We start from the raw sequence: 16,403 nt of genomic DNA on the forward strand, positions 1-16,403 counted from the left end.
GTTATAATAGGCTAGATTCTAAATTTCCGTGAGTCTTTGAGTCTCGTTCAGTGAGAAAACCTTTTCCTTATGATTACCACTCTTTAGCAACTGTGTTAAAGAAACAAAGAGGACATTAAAATTTAAAAACGCCTGCGTCAAGTTTAGTCAGCACTCCGTAAGAGATTGTCTTTGCACCTGAGGGGGAGTAGTCTGGGACTAGGGTAGCTGATCTTGTGTTGGCTGTTGCCAGGCCGCCTCCTCTGCGGAAGAATACGATTTTCTGTATGTGCCATGGTGTGAGGAAGGCTGGGAAGCACTTTAGAATCTGAAGTTGGACGGTGGGAGGCTATAAATTAATGGGTGAAATTGTTCCAACATTTGGAGATGTGGTGCCGCTTGATCGCCCTCCCCTCCTTTGTAAGATTTCTAACAAATTGATAAATGGATGTAATTAGCCAAATGAGTTCTCAGGGTCGCCGTAAAGCAGAACCGGAGAATGTGGCGGCTGGAAATGCAGTGAATTTTATCATGGATTTGAGAAACCTATTGCTAAAGTTATATCCTTAAATTGATAGTTATTGGCATGGAATGGAGGAAAGCAGGAGGTGAAGGGAGGAAATGTCCATTCAAATATTTTTCCCTAAGAATGGGAAGTCTCCTCCTCCTGCTAGAAACATAAATGAAAGAGAACAAGCATATCTTTTAACACATTTACATAGAACAATAACAAAACTCTGACCTAAAACCAGGAAATTGGGATACTAGTTCTTTACTAGTATGTTGCTAATTCTAGCATTTGCCTTAAATCCTCTGAGCCACCAGTACATCTTCTATTATGTATAAGTCAAAATATCTTGCCTTTTAGAAGTCACTGTAATATATTATCATGTGCAGTCCCTTCCCTTCTAAGATCAGTGATAACTTAAAAAGTGACTAATAATCAGTTCTTGGAAGTATTACAAGCTCTGACTTAATTAGAAGAAATTAACTTACCTTAAACATCCTATTCTAAGAAACTATAGTGGGAAGTGGGATGGTATTGTATCATCATATACTCTATTATTTCATGACTCCCTGTTTACAAATGGCACAATAATTATTTCCTATAGGATTAAGTTGCTTAAAATCTCGTGCAGGAAATCTGACTTTTTCTATTAAAGAGGAAGTTTATTAGTAAAACGAACAGTATATTCTCTTTTCTTTTTGAATGAAAATTTTAACTGTTCTTGTATTGTATTATTTTATTTTGTTTTCTCACTGAACAAATGTCTATTGATTTCTGATTTTGTGCAGAATATTGTGTTAAGCCCCAGAGGGGCGGGGTGCCAGCGTTAATACAAGTTTCTGCCACTGAAGAACTGCCAGTGTGTTCATACATGTATGGTATGTGACAGTGATGTGAGGGACAGGAATGTCAGAGAAGCACATAGATGACTGTCTGAGAAGTTGGGGAGGCTGCATAGAGGAAATGACCTTTGACCCAAGTTATAAATCATGAATAGTAATTTACACTTTACCCAAGAAAAAAGTAAGCTAGTTGATTTTTTTTTAACCTTGCCTCTACTCCTCAATGACTGTGCTGATTGATGACTGTTATCCTTAGCAATGGATGTTAAATTATATAGTGCTGAGGAAGATGAAGAGATCAGAGGTATTTTGCTAGAAACGTCACATGTTATAGAAGAACCTTGTAGAATGGAAAGAGAGAAGAAAAGAAGGAAAATATTTGCTTAATATTATTTCTTCATATAGAATGAACACTGTCTTCTAATAGAAAAGACATCTTGGAAGCCAATTAAAAATAAAACAATAATCTTGGGGAATGAATTAAAAGATATACTTCTACTCTAGACCTGCTAATAATCTTGAAAAAATGTGATAACTGCATTATTATTAAACAATTTCATCCCAGGATGAAATGACTGTAATAAAAAATAATTTTTGGGCTTCCCTGGTGGCACAGTGGTTGAGAGTCCGCCTACCGATGCAGGGGGCACGGTTTCGTGCCCCGGTCCGGGAAGATCCCACATGCCGCGGAGCGGCTGGGCCCGTGAGCCATGGCCGCTGAGCCTGCGCGTCCGGAGCCTGTGCTCCGCAACGGGAGAGGCCATAACAGTGAGAGGCCTGTGTACCACGAAAAAAAAAAAAAATTGATTTTACGGAAACATTTTATTATGGAATAATACAGTATATACAGTACATAACAACTTCACAAATATACTTATGAACATACTAAAATGAAACATTTTTCCCTAATTATTTTCCGTGGATTTTATAGTCATTTAGGTGAGTAAATATAGTTAAATTATGAAAAGATGTGAAAAATGATTTGTATAATGAATGTTGAAAGCACTGCACTTTTTTTTTTTTTTTTCCATTACGCGGGTCTCTCACTGTTGTGGCCTCTCCCGTTGCGGAGCACAGGCTCCGGATGCGCAGGCTCAGCGGTCATGGCTCACGGGCCCAGCCGCTCCATGGCATGTGGGATCTTCCCGGACCGGGGCACGAACCTGTGTCCCCTGCATCGGCAGGCGGACTCTCAACCACTGCGCCACCAGGGAAGCCCAGCACTGCACTTTTGACACCGACGTACAGATGAAATTATTTGTCCTGGAAGTAAATTATAATATAAATCAGTGTTAATAATGTATTTTAGCTCTGTTACCTCCAAATAATTACATTTGTATCACAATAGAAACGATCTTGAATATAATGGTGCTAAAAAATCATAACAGAGAATAGAATGAAATCAATTTGTAATTTTTCAGAAATGTTCACCAGAAGCATAGATATCATCTTCATTAATACAGCATTTTCTATTTATGCAATGCTTTTGTTTAATTGACTGTGCAAAATTGTTATTTATAAGCGACACAGCATTCGTCTTCTGATCCACAAATTTCGAGATGTTTTAAAAGAAATTACTTTGAATGTATATTGTTTTGGCAGGAGTAGTGGATAGAGAGCCATGCATATAATGAAAGAAATTTTGACCCTGTAGGATTGGGATGAGGGATAAAATACATAAAGTGTCTAACAGAATTCTTGGAACAAAACAACTGTTCAAATCCTACAATTTTGCCACTGGTTATTAGAACAATAAGGCATCAGTGTTGAATTTGTAGCAAAGAGTTCAAGGTAGAGATGGGTGTTTTAATTCATTTTATTATGCATTTAATCAGCAAAGTTTTATCGATCACCTACTATATGCCAGATGTTTAACTATATACTAGAGATACAATTGTGAAAGCAACACTATCCCTGCCTATAGTTTAGAAATGAGGAAGCTAATAATTAATTTTTAAAAAGTTTATTCGCGGACTTCCCTGGTGGCGCAGTGGTTAAAAACCTGCCTGCCAATGCAGGGGGCACGGGTTCGATCCCTGGTCCAGGAAGATCCCACATGCCGTGCAGCAACTAAGACCATGTGCCACAACTACTGAGCCTGCGCTCTAGAGCCTGCGTGCCACAACTACTGAAGCCCGTGTGCCTAGAGCCCATGCTCCGCAACGAGAAGCCACCGCAATGAGATGCCGGCACACCACAACGAAGAGTAGCTCCTGCTCGCCGCAACTAAAGAAAGCCCGTGTGCAGACCCAACGCGGCCAAAAATAAATTAATTTAAAAAAAAAGAAAGTTTATTCAAGCTTATATACCATGTTAATGGAAAGATACAAGACAAGAAAATAACTGCGGAGCAACACCCAGAACTGTAATATTCTATAAATCCTTTCTTAAACTAAATAAGATCAAATACGTAAAATCATCTAACCTAGTACTCAGCATAGTGTAGCAATGGAAAAATAAAATTATGTTTGCAACTGTGTTGTGATACAAACATCTGCTTTTGTAACTCAAACTACCAGACATAAGATGTCAGGACCATACACAGGCAGTGTGAAGTGCTCTGATTTCATTTTGTACATAAATTTTTTTTTTTCTGACACCTGAAATATTACTTTGAAAACTTTGTAAATTTACTACTAGGTATACTAGATATTTCTACAGCATGGAGAGAGTGTATTTTAAAAAATTAAGAATTTGGGGCAACAAAGTTTAACTACACAATTGGACAAAGTAAGGTATCCTACTCATTCAACACATTTTCATTACTTCTAGCACATTCTAGGTCTAGGGATACAATGATAAATAGGATATTGTTCTGACCCTCTAGCAGAAAGGTGCCCCTTGGCATTTTTTTTTTTTTTTTTTTTGTGGTACGCAGGCCTCTCACTGCTGTGGCCTCTCCCGTTGTGGAGCACAGGCTCCAGACGCACAGGCTCAGCGGCCATGGCTCACGGGCCCAGCCGCTCCGCGGCATGTGGGATCTTCCCAGACCCGGGCACGAACCCGCGTCCCCTGCATCGGCAGGCGGACTCTCAACCACTGCGCCACCAGGGAAGTCCCGCCCCTTGGCATTTTTAAGCAGAAACAGCTCCTGGGATTAGGAGAAACAACAGAATGAAAATACTATTTGACTTAATAAGAATTGATAGATTTTTCCAAATACCTGAAAAGATAACATATTGAAAAAAGAATTCAAGTTTTATGTAACTCAACAAAGCAGAGTTAGAACCAAAGGGAAGGCAATTTGGCTACCAGTGGAATTATCCAATATGGATATTAGCTGCTTTGAGACTACAGCTATTCAATGCTAAGCTTCTTTGTCCTTTGTCAAGACTATTGGAGGACCTCCTGGAAAATGTGCCCTCTATTCCTCATGCCATGACCAGAGCACACAGCACTGATCAATCATGGTGCTCTGAGCCCAGACAAATCTCAGAAAATGTCTCAACATAGGATTACAGGCAGCCAGAGCTATTAGATTAGGTTTTTTTTTTTAGCTGAAATACTGCCATTGCTGAGATGTAATAAACTCCTCGATATATTAGTGATTAGAATTTACCAAAGTTTTTTTTCTAAATGAATTGTTATGTCTCCTATTCATTAAAGCTTTTTAGTCCCTTCCTAACTGCTATCTTGATGGAGTGAATAAATATGACAGCCTTACCTTGTTTCCGATCTTTAAAAGTGTTAAATATTTTTCTAAAAGCATGATATTAGCTGTAGGTTCATTCTGTAGATGATTAATTTTAGATTGAATAATATCTCTTCAATTTCGAGTTTGCTACAAGTTTTCATTAAAAGCAGTTATTGAATTTTATCAAAGGTATTTTTTTACATTATCATGATTTTTCTTCTTCATTCTTCTTATGTTATGAATTATATTGATTGAGTTTAAAAGTAATACCAAGTTTGTGTTTCTGGAAGAAGTCCAAGAATTTAGTTCTAGAGTAGTATCATTTTTTTAATATATTGTTGGATTTTGTTAACATTTCATTAAAGTGTTTGCATCTATGCTAATAAGGGATGCTATCTAAAATTTTATTTTCTTCTAATATTTATTGTCAGTTTTGGTATCAGAGTTATTGTAATGGTCTCAAAAAACAAGTTGGGGACTTCCCTGGTGGTACAGTGGTTAAGAATCCACCTGCCAATGCAGGGGACATGGGTTCGAGCCCTGTTCCAGGAAGATCCCACATGCCGCGGCGCAACTAAGCCCGTGAACCACAACTACTGAGCCTGAGCTCTAGAGCCCATGAGCCACAAATATTGAGCCCATGTGCCACAACTACTGAAGCCTGCACACCTAGAGCCCGTGCTCCCCAACAAACAGAAGCCACCGCAATGAGAAGCCTGCACACTGCAACGAAGAGTATCCCTTGCTTGCCGCAACTAGAGAAAGCCTGTGTGCAGTGACAAAGACCCGATGTAGCCAAAAATAAATAAATAAATTAATTAATTAATTAAAAAACAAATTGTTACATGTTCCCTCCTCCTCTGTTTTTGAAAGAATTATTATAAATTGCTATTATTTGATCCTTAAATGTTTGATAAGATTCACCAGTGAAACCATCTGGTCCTGGAGTTTTCTTTGTGGGAAAATTTTTAGTAATTAGTTCACAGCTTTAATAGTTACAAGGTATTACATTTTAATTTTTTTGTGTGTTACTCTTAGTGAATTGTAATTTTCAAGGAGACTGTCCATGTAGTCAGCATCTACATTGTTGACTCTATTAAAGTTTTTCATAACAGCCCCATACTATCCTGTCAATGTCTGTAAGCTATGTAGCGATACACCCTATCTCCTTCCTGATGTTGTTAATTTGTGTTTCTTCTTTTTTCTTTGTGTCTTGCTATCGATTCTATCAATATTTTTAATTTTATTATTTTTTCAAAGAAATCAACCTTTGGCTTTGTTAATTTTCTGCATTGTTTATTCTGTATTTAAATCTCTTATGTTCTTGTTTTTGTTTGCTTTATTCTGTTTGAGTTTGTTTATCCTTTTTTAAAAAACTCCTTGAGATATTTGCTTATTTTAAACCTTTAATATTTTCTAAAATATGAATTTAAAGCTAAAAATTTCCTGCTAAACAGGATTTTTAAATTTTTTATTCATTGTCATTGAGTTAACATTTTAAAACTTTCCTTATGATTTCTTCTTTGGTACATGGACTGTTTAGGTCACTTAAGTTTCAAATATTTGGACATTTTCTAATTTTCTTGTTATTTCCAATTTAATTCCACTATGGTATGAGAGTACAGGCTGTATGTTTTCAATCTTAAATCAGTTAATGCTTAATTTATAGTACAGCACACGGTCTATTTTGAGTAATGTTTTATATGCACCTGAAAAAATGTATTCTGAAATTGTTTCAGGTAGTGTTCAGCAGTGTCAATTTGGTCACACTTGTTACTAATGTTGTACAATTTTTCTATGTCCTTTCATGATTTTTGTCTCTGTACTCTATTAATTTTTGAGGAAAATAATTTATCATTATAAAATGTTCTTCTTTTGTATCTTGGTAATACTCATTTTCTTAATGCCTACCTTATCGGCTATTAATTGGCTCTTCTGTGATTACTGCTTGCTTTGTTTATTTTTTCTCATCCTTTCATTTCAACCAGTCTACGTATTTATATATAATTTTAGTACCACTCATCACTAAAACCAGTCTGACAATCTCTTTCTTTTAATTGGTGCGTTTAGTCCATATATAATAAATGCTATTACTGACATATTGGATTTAAGTCTATATTTCGCCTCTTTATTTTCTATATGTCCTGTCTGGTATTTTGTTCCTTTCTTCCTTCTTTTTTACTGAGTATTTTACATTACCTCATTTTATCTCCCCTTTTAAGCTAGTAGTTTCATTTCTTTTTTTAATTTCTCAATGTTTGTTTTGAATCATTAACTTTTCATTGTCTAACTTAGATTAATATTATACTTTAACATGTATAATTTAACTTACCCACTCTGCTTCTATTATCAGATGTTTTATTTCTATGAATATAATTATTCCTTTAAAGAATCAATAGACACTTAAAGAAGTTAAGAATAATACAATCCTTATATACTCATATATTTACTATTTCCAGTTTTCTTAATCTTTTCTTGCATCCAGGTTTCCTTGGTGGATTATTTTTCTTCACCTTGAAGAAATTCTATTAGTTTTTTTTTATGACAAATTAGTTCAGCTTTTATCTCCTCCCTCTCAAATAAAACTGTCAATCTCTTCTCCGTTTATAAAAGATATTTGAGGATAGGATCTAGAATTCTAGGTTCACAGTTTTCTTACCACCCTTACTCCCACCAGCACTTAGGAGGTATCTTTATTTTTTTTTAATTTTGTTTTATATTGGAGTAGAGTTGATTAACAGTGTTGTGTTAGTTTCAGGTGTACAGCAAAGTGACTCAGTTATACATGTACATATACCTATTCTTTTTCAAATTCTTTTCCCATTTAGTTTATTACAGAGTATTGAGCAGAGTTCCCTGTGCTATACAGTAGGTCTTTGTTGGTTATCTATTTTAAACATAGCAGTGTGTGCATGTCAATCCCAAACTCCCAATCTGTTCCTCCCCCTCGCCCTTCCCCACTGGTAATCTAAGTCATTATCTAAGACTGTGAGTCTGTTTCTGTTTTGTAAATAAGTTCATTTGTATCTTTTTTTTTAAGATTCCACATATAAGCAATACCATATGGTATTGGTCTTTCTCTGTCTGACTTACTTCATTTAGTATGATAATCTCCAGTTCCATCTATGTTGCTGCAAATGGCATTACTTCATTCTTTTTTAATGGCTGAGTAATATTCCATTCTATATATGTAACACATCTTCTTTATCCATTCATCTGTTGATGGACATTTAGGTTGCTTCCATGTCTTGGCTATTGTAAACAGTGCTGCAATGAACATTGGGGTGCATGTATCTTTTCGAAGCATATTTTTCTCTGGATATATGCTCAGGAGTTGGATTGCTGGGTCATATGGTAGCTCTATTTTTAGTTTCTTAAGGAACCTCCATACTGTTTTCCATAGTGGCTGTACCAATTTGGTTGGTTTTTTTTGATATTGAACCGCATGAGCTGTTTGTAAATTTTGGAGGTTAATCCCGTGTCAGTTGCATCATTTGCAAATATTTTCCCCCACTCTGTGGGTTGTCTTTTCATTTCGTGTATGGTTTCCTTTGCTGTGCAAAAGTTTTTGAGTTTGATTAGGTCCCATTTGTTTATTTTTGTTTTTATTTCCCTTACTCTAGGAGATGGATTGAAAAAGATATTGCTGTGATTTATGTCAAAGAGTGTTCTGTCTGTATTTTCCTCTAAGAGTTTTATAGTACCCGGTCTTACATTTAGGTCTTTAATCCATTTTGAGTTTATTTTTGTGTATAATGTTAAAGAGTGTTCTCATTTCATTTCTAATTATATATTTTTTTACAGGTAGCTGTCCAGTTTTCCCAGCACCATTTACTGAAGAGACTGTCTTTTCTCCATTGTATATTCTTGCCTCCTTTGTCATAGATTAATTGACCATAGTTGCATGGGTTTATTTCTGGATTTTCTATGCAGTTCCACTGATCTATGTTTCTGTTTTTTGTGCCAATGCCATACTGTTTTGATTACTATAACTTTGTAGTATAGTTTGAAGTCAGAGAGCCTGATTCCTAGCTCCGTTTTTCTTTCTCAAGATTGCTTTGGCTATTCGGGGTCTTTTGTGTCTCCATACAAATTTTGATAATTTTCTATTATCATCTGTCTTTGACTTTTTTCCAATAAGAAATGAGTCTTCATTCTTATTCTTGTTTAGTGTAATACCATGAATCTTTTTTTTGTTCTAGCTGCTTTTAACTTTTTTTTCTTTATCTTTGGTTTTCAACAGTCTGACAATAATGCCCGTTGGTGTGTTTTTCTTTGTATTTTTCTTGCTTGGGGTTTCCTGAGATTTTCCATTAATTTTTGAAATGTTTTGACTATTATCTCTTCATATATTTGTTTTATTTCTTATTCTCTCACCTCCACTTAGGGAACCATGATTATGTATTACTATTTTGTATTAGGTAATAAGTCTCAAATGCTCTGTTCTGGCTTTTATTTTCATATTTTAATTCTTTGTTTCAGTTTAAATAGTTTCTCTTGATCTGTCTTTGTAGTTATTGATTATTTTCTCTGCTCTGTCTAGCCGATCCAAATATCTTTTATATGTTAGATGTATTTTTGTCTTAAAATAATCCCATTTGGTTCTTTTTTAGGTTTTTCCATTTCTTGGCTGTGATTCTCCATTTCTGGTTCACCCAGTTTCACCATATTTTCCTGAGTCTTCCAATATATCTATAATCCATGTTTCAATATGTTTATTAAACCTGGTTTAAAATTTTTATTGCTAATTCCATTATCTAAGTCATATATGTGTCTATTTCTTTTGACTTCATTTTGATTTTTGCATCCAATTTTTCTCTTTCTTCTCATATCTTATGAATTTGAAGTGCATACTGAACATTATGGGTAATATATTGTAGAAAATCTGGGTTATGCTATCTTCTTTGAAAGAATGTTGTGTTTCATTCCAGTAGAGATTTAGAAAACTGGCAGGTTCACTTGATGTAATTGTAATTTTCTTTTAATTGGTCCCTTAAGAACCTGACTTTGCTCTTAGAACTAGAATGTAGCCTTGACTCCTTCTTAAGGCATGGATCTTCTGGGATTTCAAGGGAAATCCAAAGATGTTTACCAAGTTCCTCTAACTTGTTAGGACTCGAACTCCAAATGTCTCTCTAACAATAGGTTGCCAGAATTTCTGCTCAAGTCTTTATTCTAGCAGCCTTTTTTTCTGAGTTCCTTTTGTATCACCTTGCACATGCAAAGGCATCAGCCAATATTTAAGGAGAATTTGTACACAGTTTTGGTGCTTTTCCCTCTGTGGCATCTTTCTCTAAGGAATGTTCCCCTCAATTTCCAGCCATTCTAGCAGCTCCAAATTCCTGCCTCTGTCTCTTCGTCCCAGTAAAACAGATGATTTTAGCTTCAAGTTCTTTTCCTTCTTTGCTACTGGTACCCTTGGGGAAAAGCTATTTAATTGCAAAACTCACTTAGTTTATTTCCCTTCCTTTAAAGATTGTTTCTCTTTTAGTTTCTACCTTCTTTTGCTTTTCTCCAGAACTTTAAAATAATTGTTTTGTAACACTTGTTTTAATATCTGTCCAAAGTTTATACTTGTCATTAGCAGAATGATTAGTGTGTATCAAGCTACTCTACCTTTATTGAAACCAGAAATTTCAAGTATTAATTTTAAAAATTGCTAACATTAGTTGAGCACATTTTATAAAATCCAGGTAGTATGTTTTGCATGCATTTTAAGATTTAATTATCAGAAAAGTCTTGTAAGGTATTTACTATTATTATTCTAATTTTTCAGATGAGAAAACTGTAACACAGAGAATGAGGGTAACTCCCACTAAGCCCATAACTAGTAGGAGGTAGCATAGGATTTTAAATCAAGCAATCTATTACATATTGCACCTTTAAACTAGTCCCTTCATCTTAATAACAGAAAGTGATTCAAAATATATCTAGATTATTATTTCCATATCTCAAACATATACTTTTTCTACAATATTTTCTATGAGATATTTCCTTTGGCTCTGAAAAAGTACCATGCAACTCAATTTTGTACCATGTGAGCTGTGGTATCACTTTTGTAACTTATTCATATCCAGTGACTTATCAGACTGTTGCAATCTCTGAAATATATATCCAAAGCCACTTGGATCATGCGTTCACCCAAAGCACATTGGCCCAAAGTGGCTATTAACTGAGTTTACCCATGAATTGGTATTCTCAAATAACCTCATGCTAAACACACATTTTCAACTGGGGCAAGTAGAAAATATGGTGTATTGAATTGACTTACCTTCATATTGACCGTAATTTTGACATATCTACATTATTTCATAGACTAAGAGATTTTTAGGCCCAAAGTATGTATGGTCGAAGTCTTACCATGGTCGAAGTTTACACCACATATGTAAAAAACATGAGGACCACAGAAGTTAAAGTGGTATCATCCAATGTCACACAGCTATATAGTTTCAGACACAGGACCCAAGTAACAAATTTACCTCTCTTTGTAATAACGATAAAAAAAATCATTCTTACATTAAAAAGAGAGTAAGTATAGCACAGAGTATTTAGTCTTAAAGTGGTAGAAATCCCTTGTTTGTGTCCATAACCTCTGAAATAGTGTTGATTAATTCACTGGGTTTCCACAAAATAGCTGTTGTGGATCAAATATATATTAAATATCACCATAATTCATTTTTCCCTGGATCCCTAAAACTTTATACTAGCTTTTATTTATTATGACTGATACACTGGATCCCTAAAACTTTATAATAGCTTTTGTTTATTATGACACTTCATATTATTTCAATTGCCCAAATCAGTCTTTTTTTCCCCAGTTGTTTCAGAGACATGCCTAGCCAAATCTAAAAACATATGACTGAATAGTAATAAACTATTAGTGCTATATTGAACAAAACTAAGGGAAAAAAATCACTAAAATTCTTCAGATGCCCCTTTGGGAGGGCTGTAGCTCTTTCAGTGAGCTCCACCAACTGCATGCTAACCACACCCAACATGTTCTTTGTCCTGTGTTCATAACTTCTTAAGTGCACTGCAGTTTATATTTCATCCTGGTAGTATTATAAGCATATATCTTCATTCTCAAAGTTGGCAGTGATAGCATCAAGAAATAATAAGCTCTAATCTTCACCATTGGAATACAAATCCATGCTTATTTCGCTTTTGTACGATGGAAATAATTTGGTCCAGAGAGGTAAAGTGACTTTTTTAGAGTTGAACAGATGGTGAGTAAGGGTGAAAACTGATATCCTGATTGTCACCCAAACACGGCATCATCCTCCTATGAGACATCGTATCTCCCTCCATGTGTGTTATGTCACAATGTGGCAAGACTTTGTAAGCTATACTGAGACAATGCTAAATCTGACAGGTTTATTTTCCAGAGGGGAATCTATTGGTAACTGGAACAACTGGATGAGAGAGGACATACATAATTCTCCCAGTCAAAAAAGTGTGGGAGGAGCTGGATGAAACAAAGTCAAGCGTGTTTCTTCGGTGCTTGACTTATCTGAACCTTTAGTATACTAATATGCATGTACATTTCTAAAAGGGGGATAGAAACATTTACCAAAATTATTTGACCAAAGAATTTGTTAAAAAAATTTTTGCAAATATCATCCATTACAATAAATATCTGATAGAACACATTTAGAAAAATTCTTCTCTAGAGGTTTAGCTATCTTCAGAACATTGTCGATATTTAATAAAATTATATTGAAAGAAGGAATGGACATTAAAATTGTATGTACATTCATAATAATTTATACCTAAGGTCCATCCATTATCAAATCCTGGTTCAGATAATATCACCAAGGGCCATCTTGTGGGAAAAGAAGGTAGTTTATCTTCATGATGGTGACCTCAGTGGATGGAGATATATTCCAAAGACTTCTAACTTCACTCTGTATCCTGATAGGGTACCATGTCTCTTCATCTCATTTAACTGCCATGTCGTTTAGAGTGACTATGTTTTAAAGAGATTAATAGAATCCATTATTGTATGTGAAATTTTAACTGAGTTTAAACATCTACAGGAACACCAACACCCAACACCCGGGAACATTGCCAAAATTGCCATGTTGATTTCAGAAAGAGAAGTCTGTGAACTGACAGCCTTTTTTTTTTTTGTGGTACGCAGGCCTCTCACTGCTGTGGCCTCCCCCGCCGCGGAGCACAGGCTCCGGATGCGCAGGCCCAGCGGCCATGGGCCACGGACCCAGCCGCCCCGCGGCATGTGAGATCCTCCCGAACCGGGGCACGAACCCGCGTCCCCTGCATCGGCAGGCGGACTCTCAACCACTGCGCCACCAGGGAAGCCCCTGACAGCCCTTTTTAGGTCGTGCCCAGCTAGAGAGTGAATCAAAAAAATAAATAGGTTAGCCAATTTTAATTTCCCTGGAAGCACTGATTTTACTTTCCAATGGAATAAAATGCTATATTAAAGTACGTTAGACAAGAAAGCACAATTAGTAGCAATTGTTTCTTCAACTTTGTTTATAAGAGGAAAAATTCATTCAGAATTGATGGTTTTTTGTATACATTTATAATATATATAACTACATATATTTGTAATATTTTATGATTTTATTTCAATTACATCCTTAGAAATGAGAATCAAAACAAGCATTACTTTACCTGTTAGAAATTTCTAATTCAATGAGTATTGAATGAATATATTGCAGAGAGTCAAATATAAAGTCCCTACTCTCAAAGAGCTTGAAATCTAAAAAGGGAGAATGACAAGTATACAAAAAAATAACTATAATGACAGGCAGAAAGAGGTAAGTCAATTTTAAACAGGACAGAACCCGAAGAAGTTTCCATGTAGGGAGAAATCACATTCTACTGTGTGGAAATCAGGGAAGGTAACAAGAGGTGGGTGGATTTGGGCTTGTAATCTAGTGTTAAGATTAGTATTATGAGGGATCAATGCAGGGTTTTATGTAAGCATATTGCAGGGATCCTGACAAATACTACTTCTTCCATGATGTCTTTTCTGGCTGTCCATTACTGAATATGATTTCTGTGCATTTGAGCAGCGTATAGAGTACATGAATAGAAATATGGAAGAGAAGGCTTTTGGGCTCAACCTGAAGCCCTTTGATTGGTGATTTTATTAAATGTTGAAATAGTATTGAAGATTATTTTAAAAATCAAAACTGACGTAATCAGGGCTGATCTGGAAACACTGTTTATGAAGGGGAAAGATAAGGGAAGAGGAACTGGAAGCAGAGAAATAAGTGCAATGATTCAGGTAAACAGCCTTCAACTTAGGTACTGGAAGTGAGAATGGAGCGAAGGTGTTGGGGACATGGTATTACAAAGCAGAAATGACAAGTAGAGCAATTATTGAGTAGTGGAGGGAGAGGGACAACTAAAAAAGTCAACTCTAGTTTTCAGGCCTGAGTGAAAAGAAAATCATCATGCCATATACCAAAATAAGCACTAGAGGCAAGAAAGTTTGTGCAGAGCCTACAGTGAGTTCAGATTTAGTGATTATGTTTGACAGGTTGGTGAGACTTCCAGATGCAGTTCTTGAAAAGTAAATAGGAAATGTGGGGCATGACTTACCCAAGGCAAAGGTGAAAATTAATAACTAGTCTGGCGTGGACTACAGGCAATAAGGCATGAGCACTGGGCAGTTAGAATAGCTACTGGTTGTAAGTAGCTGGTATCAGTGAAGACCATTGGAAGGTCCACCCTGCCTGAATAGAAAAGTAATTGAATCCACCCTGTGAGAAAGTATACAACAAAGAGGGTTGGGAGGAAGCCTTGGGAGAATATTTACATAAGAATCTGTTAGAAGTATAGCCAAACAAAAGTCCTGGGAGGAAATTGTTGGAAGAGGAGGAAATAAATTTCAATAGACATACTCAATGCCTTTAGCTTCTGTGCATATGTAGTTTAAAAGACACCATCGTTCATTGTCTCTCTCATCTCTATTTGATTTATGTATGTGACTTGTTTCCAAACTACACTGGAAGAATTTGAAGAAAAAGAACCTATCTTCTATCTAGGTATTCCTCATAGTGTTTTAGATGCTCATGGATGTGGAAGATTTAAATTTTGAATTAGCCAATTAAGTTTACGTTTCATTTTAACACATTATATCACTTGTCTAGCATACCCCACATATCACAATAAAGTGGGGTAAGCTAGACAAATGCAAGAGATTCCATTTTACAGATAAAACTCAGAGAGGTTAAGTGACTTGGCTAATGTCTTTGACTTAATTAATGGAGGATTCAGGGCTTCATTCTGGGTCTACTGGTTCATTGTTAAGTGTTCTTTTCTAAATACCCTACCGGTTTATATTCTACCTCCATTCTTCTGCTTACCTCGGGTGATCCAAATTTTCCTAGTACCTACCCTATGGTCATCTTCACAATTCTCCTCCCAATATGGCAGAAACAGTCCCAACTGCCATGCCATACAGTAGACAGCTCTTCCAGGGAATTAAGCTTATGCATTCTTCCCTTTAAAATATACTAAGTTCAGATAATCTTCTGAGAAAATAGGTTTCTTTTATGTTTGTTTTTATCTTTTATCATAGTGTACACTAGAGGTGTCCAATTCTTTTGCCCACTGTGCATAACAGATGATATATGTCAGCATTAAAACCAAGTAAACACATCTGCTAGGATAGTAGTTACTTCAGTTGGAGCAGGCAAAAGGCCACTGAGGATTAATATTGCCCTCAAACAACGTTTTAATGAATTTAAGACTACAAGACCTTTCTGAATCCCTAGCTCTTACTCTGTTTACTGTGCTTGGCTCTTCTTTTCTGAAGACTATCAAAAGCATTTGGATTGATCTTGTATTATAGGAAGCATATCCCTTTCAGCTTAGGTAATACCATCAGAATCATACCTAGAAATGGACCTCACTTTGAGTTCAAGATTCCTGAAATGACAACTACACCAGCCTTGACTCACTGCATCTTTAGGAGTCTACTGTCTACGAAGACACATTTCAAAGTTTTTAGTTGAGGCCAGCATTTTTCTGGTAGGCTCACAGAGCTTGAAAGTGAAATCTGTAGAGCCAGGCTTAGAAAATAAACATTTAAACATATTTTGCTCTCTTTGTATACCCACAGGCTTATTTATAGGATTATGAATGTCACATATACATATATTTACACCTAAATGGGCATGTCCATGCTGTAGTTGATGTTTACTGTACATGCCTCCATAAAATGCACCACCATAAAATGGAACTATAACACATTTGCTGAATCACCATTTTCATATTCTGATTTAATGCCTGAATATACTGCTTATAACAATACATTTTTTGTTGTAACCCTGGACTGATGAGCAAGATGGTGTTTTGCAGAGAGCTCCCCATGTTATCCAAATTACAGAATTTTTTAGTTGGAAGCCAATAGATGTCATTTATGTCATTTTACAGATAAGGAAACTGAAGTCTTGAGGGTAAG

Source organism: Phocoena sinus, chromosome 3 (assembly GCF_008692025.1).
Source record: "Phocoena sinus isolate mPhoSin1 chromosome 3, mPhoSin1.pri, whole genome shotgun sequence".
Lineage (NCBI taxonomy): Eukaryota > Metazoa > Chordata > Mammalia > Artiodactyla > Phocoenidae > Phocoena > Phocoena sinus.